At 47.5% G+C, this 16,686-nt stretch overlaps 1 pseudogene; it reads right to left on the bottom strand.

Annotated features, from left to right (window-relative positions):
* LOC120054269 overlaps window positions 1–16,686 on the bottom strand; it is a 44,888-nt pseudogene that overhangs the window by 23,154 nt on the left and 5,048 nt on the right.

Here is a 16,686-nt window from a genome sequence, read left to right as displayed (position 1 = left end):
TGGAAACATGGCCGAATACAAACAGTGTCATTATTCCCTCCGTAAGGCAATCAAACAAGCAAAGCGTCAGTATAGAGACAAAGTGGAGTTGCAATTCAACGGCTCAAACACAAGACGTATGTGGCAGGGTCTACAGACAATCACCGATTACAAAAAGAAAACAAGTACCTTGGCGGACATTGACGTCTTGCTTCCAGACAAAAAACAACTTCTATGCGCACTTTGAGGACAATACAGTGCCAATGCGGCCCGCTATCAAAGACTGTGGGCTCTCCTTCTCCGTGAGTAAAACATTTAAACGTGCTAACCCTTGCAAGGCTGCCGGCCTAGATGGCATCCTTAGCCGCGACCTCAGAACATGTGCAGACCAGCTGGCTGGTATGTTTACGGACATATTCAATCAATCCCTATCCCAGTCTGCTGTCTCCACATGCTTCAAGATAGCCACCATTGTTCCTGTTCCCAAGAAAGCTAAGGTAACTGAACTAAATGACTATCCAAAATATGTAGCACTCAGTTCTGTCATCATGAAGTGCTCTGAAAACTAGTCAAGGATCATATCACCTCCACCCTACCTGTCACCCTAGACCCACTCCTGCCCCAATGGGTCCACAGACGATGCAATCGCCATCACACTGCACACTGCCCTATCCCATCTGGACAAGAGGAATACCTATGTAAGAATGCTGTTCATTGACTATAGCCCAGCATTCAACAGCATAGTACCCTCCAAGCTCACCATTAAGCTCGAGGCCCTGGGTTTGAACCCCGCTCTGCGCAATTGGGTCCTGGACTTGCTGACAGGCCGCCCCTAAGTGGTGAAGGTAGGAAACAACATCTACACTTCATTGATCCTCAACACGGGGACCCCACAAGGGTGTGTGCTCATCCCCCTCCTGTACCCATGTACCCATGTTAACCCATGACTGTGTGGCCATGCCCGCCTCTAACTCAATCATCAAGTTTGCAGACGACACTACAGCAGAAGGTTTGACTACCAACAACGACGAGACTGCCGACAGGGAAGAGGTGAGGGCCATCGGAGTGTGGTGTCAGGAAAATAACCTCTTACTCAGTGTCAGCAGAACAAAATATATGCTCGTGGACTTCAGGAAACAGCAAAGGGAGCACCCCCCTATCCACATCAACGGGACAGCAGTGGAGAAGGTGGAAAGCTTTAAGTTCCTCGGCGTACGTAACGCCGACAAATTGAAATAGTCCACTCACACAGACAGTGTGGTGAAGAAGGCGCACCAGCGCCTCTTCAACTTTAGGAGGCTGAAAACCTTAACTAACTTTTACAGGTGCACAATTGAGAGCATCCTGTCGGGCTGCACCGCCTGGTATGGCAACTGCTCTCCAGAGGGTGGTGCGGTCTGCACAACGCATCACCAGGGGCAAACTACCTGCCCTCCAGGACACCTACAACACCTGATGTCACAGGAAGGCAAAAAAGATCATCAAGGACAATAACCACCCGAGCCACTGCCTGTTCACCCCGCTATCATCCAGAAGGCGAGGTCAGTACAGGTGCATCAAAGCTGGGACAGAGAGATTGAAAAACAGCTTCTATCTCAAGGCTGCCTACCACAGAGAGGTGGCTGCCTACCTACAGACTTGATAAATGGAACACTAGACACTTTAATAATGCCACTTTAAAGAATGTTTACATATCTCACATTACTCATCTCATATGTATATACTGTATACTGTATCCTTCACTATCTATTGCATCTTAGCCATATATTTTATACTTATATATTCTTATTGCATTCCTTTACTAGATTGTATTAGGTTTATTGTGGAATTGTTAGATATTACCTGTTAGATATTACTGCACTGTCGGAACTAGAAGCATAAGCACTTCGCCACACTCGCAATAACATCTGCTAACCATGTGTATGTGACCAATAAAATTTGATTTGATTTGAGATGACAAATAACTAGCATTAAGTTAGTCTACCAGTGCGAGTCGACTTGGTTGAGATGTGCAGTTCGTGAACGATTTGTTGTTTTTGAACAACTCTACTGACTCGAGTCATGATTAGTTTTTCCAAGTAACTTGTTCATTTTAGTCGTTCATTTGATCTGCTGGCCGCAATTCATTTTATAGCAGGATTAATACGCGCTCCATAGAGAAGAAGACACTGTATACCTGCTAATAAAGGACTATTAACACGGCCCAGTGCAGTACTTTTGTAAGAAAAAAACAAAACAAAAAACACGAATATATATTTTTAAATTCAGATTTTTCAGGAGGTGCTGCAGCCCCCCCTACTTCCCACGGCTATTGCTGCTGCAGTTCGGAAATTATATGTGCTTCTCCCTCGCAGCAGTCGAGTCATTCTGCCAAGAATCGTTCACAAATCTAGTACGGTTGCGGATGCAACTAGACCTCGTTTCAAATGATTCAATAAATAATATCTAATCTCATTTGTATGGATAGCAATCACAAATGTATATTGTTTAAAGCACACTTTTATAAGTCTCAGTCACAAACGACTATGGTGAACGAAAATCACGACTCATTCAAGTTTTCAGTTCATCACTCACTGGTAAGGAGTCCTGCTCCCCTCATCACTCACACCACACACCCCCTCCCTGCTCTCCTCATCACTCATACCGCACGGCCCCTCCCTGCTCCCCTCATCACTCACACCACACACCCCCTCCCTGCTCCCCTCATCACTCATACCGCACGGCCCCTCCCTGCTCCCCTCATCACTCATACCGCACACCCCTCCCTGCTCTCCTCATCACTTATACCGCACGGCCCCTCCCTGCTCCCCTCATCACTCACACCACACACCCCCTCCCTGCTCCCCTCATCACTCATACCGCACGGCCCCTCCCTGCTCCCCTCATCACTCATACCGCACGGCCCCTCCCTGCTCCCCTCATCACTCATACCGCACGGCCCCTCCCTGCTCCCCTCATCACTCATACCGCACGGCCCCTCCCTGCTCCCCTCATCACTCATACCGCACGGCCCCTCCCTGCTCCCCTCATCACTCACAGACACACGGCCCCTCCCTGCTCCCATCATCACTCACAGACACACACCCCCTCCCTGCTCCCCTCATCACTCATACCGCACGGCCCCTCCCTGCTCCCCTCATCACTCATACCGCACACCCCCTACCTGCTCCCCTCATCACTCACACCACACACCCCCTCCCTGCTCCCCTCATCACTCACACCACACACCCCCTCCCTGCTCTCCTCATCACTTATACCGCACGGCCCCTCCCTGCTCCCCTCATCACTCATACCGCACGGCCCCTCCCTGCTCCCCTCATCACTCATACCGCACACCCCCTCCCTGCTCCCCTCATCACTCATACCGCACACCCCCTCCCTGCTCTCCTCATCACTCATACCGCACGGCCCCTCCCTGCTCCCCTCATCACTCATACCGCACGGCCCCTCCCTGCTCCCCTCATCACTCATACCGCACACCCCCTCCCTGCTCCCCTCATCACTCATACCGCACACCCCCTCCCTGCTCTCCTCATCACTCATACCGCACGGCACCTCCCTGCTCCCCTCATCACTCACACCGCACGGCCCTTTCCTGCTCTCCTCATCACTCACAGATGCACACCGCACGGCCCTTTCCTGCTCTCCTCATCACTCACACCGCACGGCCCCTCCCTGCTCCCCTCATCACTCACACCGCACCTCCCTGCTCCCCTCATCACTCACACCACACACCCCCTCCCTGCTCCCCTCATCACTCACACCACACACCCCCTCCCTGCTCCCCTCATCACTCATACCGCACGGCCCCTCCCTGCTCCCCTCATCACTCACACCGCACGGCACCTCCCTGCTCCCCTCATCACTCACACCGCACGGCACCTCCCTGCTCCCCTCATCACTCACACCGCACCTCCCTGCTCCCCTCATCACTCACACCACACACCCCCTCCCTGCTCCCCTCATCACTCACACCACACACCCCCTCCCTGCTCCCCTCATCACTCATACCGCACGGCACCTCCCTGCTCCCCTCATCACGGTTTGGAGATGGCATAGCCTAATACAGAAGCATGTCAGTTCTATATATTCCTAAATAAATGATTTCCTCTGTTTGCACTGAACTGACATGCATGATTGTTGTTGATGCTCCGATGTTCAGATGAAGGGAATTAAATAGTCTATAATGCGCACCACGCGGCTCTCAACTTAAACTGCAGTGTGTAGCCTACTGTAGCTGCTGGAAAAGTAATTCAAAGCCTATACTTTATCACTCAGGACATTATAACTTTCCAGTGTGCTACTATTTTTGCAAATTAATGTTGTTAATAAAACAGTTCTCATTTACAACTGCAACCTGGCCAAGATAAAGCCAACCAGTGCGACAAAAACAACACAGAGTTACACAATATAAAAATCTATATACAGTGTGTGCAAATGTAGTAAGATTAGAGAGGTAAGGCAATAAATAGGCCATAGTGGCGAAATAATTACAATTTAGCATTAACACTGGAGTGATAGATTTGCAGATGATGATGTGCAAGTAGAGATACTGGGGTGCAAAAGAGCAAAAATAAATAACAATATGGGGATGAAGTAGTTGGGTGGGCTATTTACAGATGGGCTGTGTACATGTGCAGTTATTGGTAAGCTGCTCTGACAGCTGATGCTTAAAGTTAGTGAGGGAGATATAAGTAGGAGGAGGAGTTGGCTTTGGGGATGGCCAGTGAAATATACCTGCTGGAGCACATGCTATGGGTAGGTGTTGCTATGGTGACCAGTGAGCTGAGATAAGGCGGGGATTTACCTAGCAAAGACTTATAGATGACCTGGAGCCAGTGGGTTTGGCAACGAATATGAAGCGAGGGCCAGCAAACGAGAGCATACAGGTCGCAGTGGTGTGTAGTATATGGGGCTTTGGTGACAAAATGGATTGCACTGTGATAGACTACATCCAATGTGCTCTTATTCTCCATCGACTTTACAGTGTCTCAAAACTTTTGGGAATTTGTGCAACAGGATGCAAATTTCTGTTTGAAAAAGCTATCCTTTGCTTTCCTAACTGACTGAGTATATTGGTTCCTAACTTCCCTGGGAAGTTGCATATCACGGGGGCTATTCGATGCTAATGCAGAATGCCACAGGACGTTTTTGTGCTGGTCAAGGGCAGTCAAGTCTGGAGTGAACCAAGGGCTATATCTGTTCTTAGTTCTACATTTTTTGAATGGGGCATGCTTATTTAAGATGGTGAGGAAAGCACTTTTAAAGAATAACAAGGCATCCTCTACTGATGGGATGAGGACAATGTCCTTCCAAGATGCCCGGACCAGGTCGATTAGAAAGGCCTGCTCACAAGTGTTTTAGGGAGCGTTTGACAGTGATCATCCTTGATGATTTGTGTGAGATTGAGGGCATCTAGCTTAGATTGTAGGACGGCCAGGGTGTTAAGCTCGAACTGTTTAGGCACAGACCTGGATAGCATGACAGAACTCTGCAGGCTAGCCTGCAGTAGATTGCAACTCCGCCCCCTTTGGCAGTTCTATCTTGGCGGAAAATGTTGAAGTTGGGGATGGAAATATCGGAATTTTTGGTGGCCTTCCTAAGCCAGGATTCAGACACGGCTAGGACATCAGGCTTGGCAGAGTGAGCTAAAGCAGTGAATTAAACAAACTTAGGGAGGAGGCTTCTAATGTTAACATGCATGAAACCAAGGCTTTAATGGTTACAGAAGTCATACGTCTTCCAGAAGTTTAGTATTCCAAAATTTTTGCTCAGCCGGCCGCTGCCCTGTTCTGTAAGCTCTCAATGAGTATCTCAGCCACGGAGCAGGAGGGGAAGGCCGGCCGAGAGAAAGTGCGAGTCACAGGATGCAGAAAAGGAGCAGAGTAGGGTTGAAGAGGCAGAATCAGGAGACAGGAGGGAGAAGGATTTAGCAGAAGGGAGAGATGATAGAAGAGGAAAGAGTAGTGGGAGATGGAGATGGAGATTACGACGGCACATGACCATCTGGGTAGGTGCCGAGTGGCTAGGGTTGGAGGAAAGGGAGACAGAAAAGGAAACAAAGTAGTGACAGTGATTAGAGACCAGGAGGGGAGGGGGGGGTGCAATGAGACTAGTAGGCGAACAGCCTCTAGTAAAGATGAGGTCAAGTGTATTGCCTGCCTTGTGAGTGGGAGGGGACTGGGAAAGGGTGAGGTCAAAAGAGGCAAGGACGGGAATGAGAGAGTTGGAAAGAAGTGAATCAAAGGCAGATGTAGGGAAGTTGAAGTCGCCAAGTATGAAGAGTGGTGAGCCATCGTCAGGCAATGAGCTTGTCAAGATGTCAAACTCATTGAGGAACTCTCTAAGAACACCTGGTGGATGATAGATGTCAACAACGTTTTACGGGATCGGTGTCCCCCCGCGGGACGGTTAAGCTAATGAGAATGACGTTGTAAGTAACAAGAACATTTCCCAGGACATAGACATGTCTTATATGGGCTTAAATTCTTATTAATCTAATTGCACTGTCCAATTTACAGTAGCTATTACAGTGAAAAAATACCATGTTATTGTTTGAGGAGACAGCACAACAACAAAAAACTTTTATCACGGCAACTGGTTTGATACATTCACCTCTGAAGGTATACTACCATTCAAAAGTTTGGGGTCACTTAGAAATGTCCTTGTTTTTGAAAGAAAAGCACATGTTGTCCATTAAAATAACATCAAATTGATCAGAAATACAGTGTAGACATTGTTAATGTTGTAAATGACTATTGTAGCTGGAAACGGCTGACTTTTTATGGAATATCTACATAGGCGTACAGAGGCCCATTATCAGCTACCAACGCTCCTGTGTTCCAATGGCACGTTGTGTTAGCTAATCCAAGTGTATCATTTTAAAAGGCTAATTGATCATTAGAAAGCACTTTTGCAATTATGTTAGCACAGTTGAAAACTGTTGTCCTGATTAAAGAAACAATAAAACTGGCCTTCTTTGGACTAGTTGAGTATCTGGTGCATCAGCATTTGATAAACTTGGATTAACTAACACAAGGTGCCATTGGAACAGGGACCCCAAACTTTTGAACGGTAGTGTAAATAATGTACTTACATTCAGTAATCTTGCTCTGATTTGTCATCCTGAGGGTCCCAGAGGTAAAATGTAGCATAGTTTTGTTTGATAAAAGATGTGTGAAGGTTAGTGTATTTCCTGTAGGGAAGCTAATTATCCATTCCTGGGAGTGTGTAAACAATTTATTACCATATCATTTTTGTATGTTCTCTATACTGTAGTTATGTACTTGAAAACGTATCAATTGACCAATTCGGCACATTTGGGCAGACTTGATAAAACATTTTGAACAGTAATGCAATATATTCTCCCACATTATTTTCGCATTTCCACAAACTTCAAAGTGTTTCCTTTCAAATGGTATCAAGAATATGCATATCCTTGCTTTAGGTCCTGAGCTACAGGCAGTTAGATTTTAGGTGAAAATTGAAGAAAAGAAACGGTTCATCCTTTAAGCTTGAGTGGACAAGTGACAGTAACAGCATGGGATTCAAATGAGGAGATGGACAGGTGAGCGAGGGATAAAATACACTGTACAAAAATAAACGCAACATGCAACAATTTTCAAAGATTTTACTAAGTTACAGTTCATATAAGGAAATCAGTCAATTTAAATTAATTAATTAGGCCCTAATCTATGGATTCCACATGACTGGGAATACAGATATGCATCTGTTGGTCACAGATACCTTAAAAAAAGGTAGGGGCTTGGATCTGAAAAACAGTCAGTATCTGGTGTGACTACCATTTGCATCATGCAGCACAACACATCTCCTTCGCATAGAGTTGATCAAGCTGTTGATTGTGGCCTGTGGAATGTTGTCCAACTCCTCTTCAATGGCTGTGCGAAGTTGTGGGTATGCAGGCCATGTAAGAGCTGGGACATTTCCAGCGTTTCAGTGTACAGATCCTTGCGACATGGGGCCGTGCATGATCATGCTGAAGCATGAGATGATAGCGGCGGATGAATGGCACCACAAAGGGCCTCAGGATCTCGTCACGGTATCTCTGTGCATTCAAATTGCCATCAATAAAATGCAATTGTGTTCGTTGTCTGTAGCTTATTCCTGCCCATACCATAATCCCACCGCCACCATGGGGCACTCTGTTCACAACATTAACACCAGAAAACTGCTCGCCCCCACAACGGCATGTCTGCCATCTGCCCGGTACAGTTGAAACCGAGATTCATCCTTGAAGAGCCAACTTCTCCAGCGTGCCAGTGGCCATCAAAGGTGAGCATTTGCCCACTGAAGTCGGTTACGACGCCGAACTGCAGTCAGGTCAAGACGACGACCACGCTGATGAGCTTCCTTGAGATGGTTTCTGACTGTTTGTGCAGAAATTCTTTGGTTGTGCAAACCCACAGTTTCATCAGCTATCTGAGGGTGCTGGTCTCAGACGATTGCTAGGTGAAGAAGCCATATGTGTAGGTCCTGGGCCGGCTTGATTACACGTGGTCTGCAGTTGTGAGGCCGGTTGGAAGTACTGACAAATTCTCTAAAACGACATTGGAGGCGGCTTATGGTAGAGAAATTAGCATTTAATTCTCTGGCAACATCTTTGGTGGACATTCCTGCAGTCAACATGCCAATTGCACGCTCCCTTAAAACTTGAGACATCTGTGGCATTGTGTTGTGTGACAAAACGGCACATTTTAGAGTGGCCTTTTATTGTCCCCAGCACAAGGTGCATCTGTGTAATGATCATGCTGTTTAATCAGCTTATTGATATGCCACACCTGTTCTAAATAGAGTAAAAACTAATGGACAACTAGTCAAAGCTCAAACCAATTTTATTCACCCACTAGGTCAAACAGCTGCAAAGACAAAGACATGTTTCCACCAGTACAAGTATCTATAACCCCCTTTAGACAGAGTATTCTAATTTTCTCTAAACACTTCATCTTTGTTGCTAGGCAGGAAGTTAAGTGATGTGGGTAATAAACTGTTCCTTCTCCCTTCATGTGACCTGATCTCGGCCCCCATTCCTCACTAATCCACAGCTATCCAACCTTATCAGTGACCTCAGCCATGTGATTGCCTTTTCCTTTACTTAGTAACTTTTCAGGTCCCTAGTTCTTATCCACCTTCCATTGACTCCACCATATACATTCCTTATACTGTACATGTACCTTTAACTTCTAGTATAGCAAGTATTTCAAATTACAACCCAACACTGTCAAGTGAATGGATTATATTGGCAAAGGAGAAATGCTCACTAACAATTATGTAAACAAATTTGTGCCTAAAATTAGAGAGAAGTAAGTTTTTTGTGCATATGGAACATTTCTGGGATCTTTTATTTCAGCTCATGAAACATGGGCCAACACTTTACATGTGTTTATATACAGTATATATAAATATTTTTTTAAATACATTTTTATTCAAGTTTTACAAAATGTACATCAATGTAAGTACAAAGATTTTACTATATCCCAACCACACTCCCTCCCTCCATACAACACATCCACCCAACCCGACTAGTCCCTTCCCTACCTCTCCGCCCTACCTCAGTCCACCCACCTTGATTCCTTGGATAACATTATATTGATGACTGTACCTATTATGTAATGACTACTGGTAATGTCTACTGGAAAACCTGAAAGCATCTCATCAGAGGGGAGCCTCTGCAAGCCATTAAAGTATGATATAAATGGTTGCCATTTTCTAACAAAAGTATAATTAGAACCCCTAAGAGAATACTTAATATTCTCAAGCTTTAGGAAGAACATTACATTGTTGAGCCATTGAGAAGTAGAGGGGGGCTGAGCAGACTTCCACTGGAGAAGAATTCTATGTCGAGCTAATAAGGATGTACAAGCAACAATATCAGCATGTTTGGGGTCCAAGGAGAACAAGTCTTCTGGAATACCAAAAACAGCTATCAAGGGACAACACTGCAGGTTCATTTCAAGCACCTCAGATAAAGTTTTAAAAATAGAATCCACGTTTTTTTTGTAGTTTAGAGCATTGAATAAACATGTGACTAAGGTCACATGGTGAGACATGACCTCTATCACACTCATCATTTACATTTGGATATACAATATATGTCAGACAATCTGGATTTGGAAAAATGCACCCTATGTAAAACCTTAAATTGTATGAGACCAAGACGAGCACAAGATGTAGTGGAGCGTACTCCATCATTCGCCTCATCCCACCACTCTTGTGTAAATTCAACACCCATTTCCCATTCACAAGCAGATTTAATTTTGTTGGTGGAGTGTTTGTCCAATGACAAAATACACAGATAGATCTGAGAAATGACTGCTTTCTGTCGAGGTAATATAGTCAATATGCCATCCCAGGGTTGGCAAGGGGGTGGAGCAGGGAAGCCAGAAAATTGGGAGGATTCACTGTGTCAATGTGCCTCTAGGTGGCACCATGGGATATCTGGAGCATGCAACCAGAATAGCAATTTCTGAAAGTTGGCTGCCCAGAAATAGTATCAAAAGTTGGGTTGTGCCAGCCCTCCTGTCACGGCCGTCGAATGAAGAGGACCAAAGAGCAGCGTGGTGAGCGTACATATTCCTTTAGAAATGACGCCGACAAAAACAATAAACAATACAAAACAACCGTGAAGCTTAAGGGCTATGTGCCACAAACAAAGTTAACTTCCCACAAAGAAAGGAGGGAAAAAGGCTACCTAAGTATGGTTCCCAATCAGAGACAAGGATAGACAGCTGTCCCTGATTGAGAACCATACCCGGCCAAAACATACAAACACAAAATCATAGAAAACAAAAACATAGAATGCCCACCCCAAATCACACCCTGACCAAACCAAATAGAGACATAAAAAAGCTCTCTAAGGTCAGGGCGTGACAGTACCCCCCCCAAAGGTGCGGACTCCGGCCGCAAAACCTGAACCTATAGGGGAGGGTCTGGGTGGGTATCTATCCGCGGTGGCGGCTCAGGTGCGGGACGCAGACCCCGCTCCACCACTGGCTCACCCCACTTTGGTGGCACCTCTGGTGCGGGGACCCTCGTTGCCGACCCCGGACTGGGGACCCTCGTTGCCGACCCCGGACTGGGGACCCTCGTTGCGAGCCCCGGACTGGGTACCCTCGCTGCGGGCCCCGGACTGGGCACCCTCGCTGCGGGCCCCGGACTGGGCACCCTCGCTGCGGGCCCCGGACTGGGCACCCTCGTTGCGGGCCCCGGACTGGGAACCCTCGTTGCGGGCCCCGGACTGGGAACCCTCGTTGCGGGCCCCGGACTGGAGACCGTCACTGGAGGCTCCGGACTGGAGAACGTCGCTGGAGGCTCCATACTTGAGAACGTCGCTGGAGGCTCCGTACTTGAGAACGTCGCTGGAGGCTCCGGACTGGAGAACGTCTCTGGAGGCTCCGGACTGGAGAACGTCGCTGTAAGCTCCGGACTGGAGGCCGTCGCTGGAGGCTCCGGACTGGGGACCTTCGCTGGAGGCTCCGGACTGGAGAATGTTGTTGGAGGCTCCGGACTGGAGACCGTCGCTGGAGGCTCCGGACTGGAGGCCGTCGCTGGAGACTCCGGACTGGAGACCGTCGCTGGAGACTCCGGACTAGAGAACGTCGCTGGAGGCTCCGGACTGGAAAACGTCGCTGGAGGCTCCGTACTTGGGAACGTCGCTGGAGGCTCCGGACTGGAGAACGTCGCTGGAGGCTCCGGACTGGAGAACGTCGCTGGAGGCTCCGGACTGGAGGCCGTCGCTGGAGGCTCCGGACTGGGGACCTTCGCTGGAGGCTCCGGACTGGAGAATGTCGTTGGAGGCTTCGTGCCATGACTCCTCACTGGAGGCTTCGTGCCATGGATCATCACTGGAGGCTTCGTGCCATGGATCATCACTGGAGGCTTCTTGCCATGGATCATCACTGGAGGCTTCGTGCCATGGATCATCACTGGAGGCTTCTTGCCATGGATCCACACTGGAGGCTTCTTGCCATGGATCATCACTGGAGGCTTCGTGCCATGGATCATCACTGGAGGCTTCTTGCCATGGATCATCACTGGAGGCTTCGTGCCATGGATCATCACTGGAGGCTTCTTGCCATGGATCATCACTGGAGGCTTCGTGCCATGGATCCTCACTGGAGGCTTCTTGCCATGGATCATCACTGGAGGCTTCTTGCCATGGATCATCACTGGAGGCTTCGTGGCATGGGTCATCACTGGAGTGAGGAGACGTATGGATGTCTGGTACGTGGAGCTGCCACAGGGCTCACCAGGCTGGGGAGACATACAGGAGAACTGGTTATGGCAGCAGGCACAGGACTCACCAGGCTGGGGAGACATACAGGAGGCTTGGTTCTGGGCGCAGGCACAGGACTCACCAGGCTGGAGAGACATACAGGAGGCATTGTCCTTGGCAGAGGCACCGGATACACTGGGCCGTGGATGCGCACTGGAGGTCTCGAGCTTAGAGCTGGCACAACCCGTTCTGGCTGGATGCTCACCCTAGCCTGGCAGATGCGGGGAGCTGGGATGTAGCGCACCGGGCTTTGAACGCGCACTGGAGACACCGTGCGCTCCACCGCATGAAACGGTGCCTGAACAGTACTACGCTCGCCACGGTAAGCACGGGGAGTTGGCTCAGGTCTCCAACCTGACTCAGCCAATCTCCCCGTGTGCCCCCTCCAATTTTTTTGGGGGGGGGCTGCCTCTCGGGCTTCCTCGCTAACCATGTACTTCTCGCCGACTCCATTCTCCGGTATGCCTCCTCGCACTGCTCAATTGAATCCCAGGCGGGCACTGGCACTCTCCCTGGGTCGACCGACCACCTCTCTACCTCCTCCCAGGTTGTCTCATACTCCTGGCCACGCTGCTTGGCCCTTTTGTGGTGGGAAGTTCTATCACGGCCGTCGAATGAAGAGGACCAAAGCGCAGAGTGGCAAGTGTACATATTCCTTTTATTTAGAAATGACGCCGACAAAAACAATAAACAATTCAAAACAACCGTGAAGCTTAAGGGCTATGTGCCACAAACAAAGTTAACTTCCCACAAAGAAAGGAGGGAAAAGGGATACCTAAGTATGGTTCCCAATCAGAGACAACGATAGACAGCTGTCCCTGATTGAGAACCATACCCGGCCAAAACATACAAATACAAAATCATAGAAAACAAAAACATAGAATGCCCACCCCAAATCACACCCTGGCCAAACCAAATAGAGACATAAAAAAGCTCTCTAAGGTCAGGGCGTGACACCTCCAATAAACATGCACCTCTAAAGTAAAGATCTACTGACTCTGGGTACCTTTCCTCCCCAGATAAATGTGGTAACAGCCTGACTGATTGACTTTAAAAAAACACTTTGGTAAAAACAATGGGATAGATTGAAATAGATAAAGGAATTTGGGTAAACTATTAATTTTTACAGCACTAATCCTTCCATTAAGTGATAGTGGTAAGCTACCCCATCTCTGAAAATCAGTTTTCATTTGCGCAAGGGGAGCAAAGTTTGCAGAAAAAAGAGCATGTAATGAACGAGTTACGTTCACTCTAAGGTATTTGAAACCAGAGCGGCTAAGCTGAAAGGGCAAGTCTGTCTGCTGGAACTGTAGCGCTCAAAAGGGCAAGTCTGCCTTCTGGATTGATTGGGAAGCACTCACTTTTCTGGAGATTCAGCTTGTAACCGGAGAAGGTGCCAAAGTTCTCCAGAATAGAAAGGATAGAAGGTAAACAGGTTACAGGGTTATTTACATAGAGTAACAAATCATCTGCATATAATGATAACCTTTGTTCAACTCCTTTACACCTTGGAAAGAGGAGGATGCCCGTAAAGCTACTGAAAGGGGCTTAATTTGTGACAGCAAATAATAAAGGGGACAGTGGGCAGCCTTGGCGTGTCCCACATTCCAGGACAAAATAATCAGAACGGGTGTCATTGGTACAGCCACTGGCCTGGGGAGATGTATACAAGAGATGGATCCATGAGCTAAATTTGTCCCCAAATCCACATTTTTTAAGAACAGCAAATAGGTTCTCCCACTCAATTCTGTCGAATGCCTTCTTTGCGTCTAGGAAGATTACCACCTCAGGGGAGTTGGAGAATTGTTTACAATAAATCATGTTAAACAGCGTCCGAATGTTAAAAAATGAATATATGTCCTTTATAATGCCGGTTTGTTCCTGTGATATGAGTCCTGGTATGACTACTTCCAGACGCCTCGCTATCACCTTCTCCAGCACCTTTACATCCACATTAAGGAGACTTAGGGGCCTAAATGAAGAACAGGAAGTGGGGTCTTTCCCCTTCTTAAGGAGAAGCGCTATTGAAGCCTGTGTTAGGTATAAAATACACAATATAAAATATAAAAAGAAAACTTTCCTATCCTAACGTGGAGAGGCTCCATAGCCCCAGTAGTGAAATACACTTGAAAAGGCATTCACAAAACTGCTAAATGACGTAAATGTAAAACGGTAAAGTAGGTCAACAGATAACCAAAACACACACCCCATAACAGTGAAACGGAATTGTTCTGACTCAGGGAGTCTATAATCAGTGCAACACATACAATGTGTCTTAAGGATTGCCAAATAAGTGTCCCACAGTATGTTACCCTGTTACAAAAAAGAAAAGAGGCCGAGTGTCTGTACACATACGAATGATCAATAGGGCGTAATAAAGTAGGGAAACGTCCTTCAGTAAGTATCTAGACAAAAATAAAGAAAAAACAACAGAGCAAAGCTCTGCAAAAGCCTGGAATTGTAGCCATGCATTACTACATTAGCCATCTAGCCAAATAAAAAGGACCTGCCAAATGTGTAGCTTAAATGACAACCATACAAGACAGTATCAGTAATTTTTAATGGCAACGGGGAGAAAAAGAAATTCCCTTCTGTAAAAGGGAATTAGGCTATGCATGCTAGGCTAGGCTGGCAAAAGAGTAGGTCATAGATCCAAGATACGACTCATAAGTGACTGTCGAATCAATGCTGGGCGTCCTCGTGGGAGTCGAATTGTAGCTTCCCCCCGGCATGTTCAATGTGCAGACGAGCAGGGAAGCAGAGTGAGAAATTCACTTTCTTCGCTTGAAGTTTGCGTTTCACATCGAAGAATTTAGCTCTTTTCTTGGCGACATTCGAGCTGAGGTCAGGAAAGATGAACACCTTGCGTCTGCAGAAGTGTAGCTGGTCTCTGCCCTGCCTCTGGAGGATGCGCTCCAGGCTTGGAGTTGTCGTCTCCACCCGCTGGGGAGGGACCAATGCTGCTTGCAGCTTTAATTCTTGTTGTTGTAAACAGGGGCAGTGGCGTTTTAAAAGGGCAATGACATACTTTGTAATAGGAACGCAAAAAAATCACATTAACTCTTAACGTTAATGATCCCAATTTCATTTAAATGTTTTAATGTTTAAACGTTCACACCCTAGTCCATATAATCAGTGAAGAAAACCCAAAGACCAAAACTACTGCCGCTCATCATTTGACACATCCCATTCCGTCCCGGCAGATTCTATGTCTACACGCAGAACCTGCCCACAGGAATTTAAGACACAGACAACATGGTGAGAATATAGACTCTATCGCTATTCTCCACGCACGCACGCACACACATGCCACAGCAGCAGGGCAGACTGTGCTCTGCATGTGTCTATCTGCTGAGAGCTAATTCAAGGGTCATTATCTAAATGTCAACAGGACAATGTTCCCCGTGGCTAGCAGAGGGCAATAGGGATCATGGACATACACACACATTCACAAATTGTGTGGTACTCACTGACTGAGCGGTCTTGATAGCTACAAAGCGGTGGTTTCCCTCCTTCCCACAGACGTAGCCAAAGGCTCGGTGGTCCGTGATGTCTTTAGCGATGTACGAGATCTCATGGACAGCATGGTGGTGCTGGAGGACCTGAGAGAGACAGAAACACAAAGTCATCACAGACAGAACCATTGATCTAGAGATGAACAGATGAGAGGAAAGAGGAGAGGATGATCTGGCAGTAGTTCTATTCAGAGCTCAGGCAGCCCTCAGCAGGAAGTGGCCAGACGGAGGGATACAGTCCCACTATTCCCTATGAGCCTCTGTGTTGTGTTTCTGTGCCAGGCAGGAGGGAGGGATTAGACCTCTTCAACCCACACACACACACACACACACACACACACACACACACACACACACACACACACACACACACACACACACACACACACACACACACACACACACACACACACACACACACACACACACACACACACACACTCCCGCCTGCTACATTTAACAGTCTTTAGTTCCCCTACTCCCTCCAGTTTAGCCAGAGTGGTTTGTGCCAGGGAGGGATGGCAGATGGCATTGGTTGTCCCAGTGAACCAGAGCTGGGACTGTGTGTCTGTGTGTGTGTGCGCGCGTGCTGCGTGTGCCTGCATGTGTGTGACAGTGTATGTCTGTGACAATGAGAGTCGCGTCTCTGCAGGCAGTCGAGTCGATCACTACATTTACTCCCTGGATGTGACACTACAGACAGAGGCAATCTCAGAACATAGCATGGAGCCCAAATACACACAGAGACGTGCATCTGTCAACCCCACACAGAGCTCTGACAGAGCTGACAGTACTACAGAGCACCCAGCAGCAGCTACAGTGGTACGAGAGGAGACAGTAACTCTGTGTGACTGATGTGTCCTATATTTATTAACTAGGCTGATGATTATCATTACTCCC

This window comes from Salvelinus namaycush, chromosome 10 (assembly GCF_016432855.1).
Source record: "Salvelinus namaycush isolate Seneca chromosome 10, SaNama_1.0, whole genome shotgun sequence".
Lineage (NCBI taxonomy): Eukaryota > Metazoa > Chordata > Actinopteri > Salmoniformes > Salmonidae > Salvelinus > Salvelinus namaycush.
The sequence above is the reverse complement of the archived record's forward strand: the minus strand, read 5'-3'. Positions and strand labels throughout refer to the sequence as shown.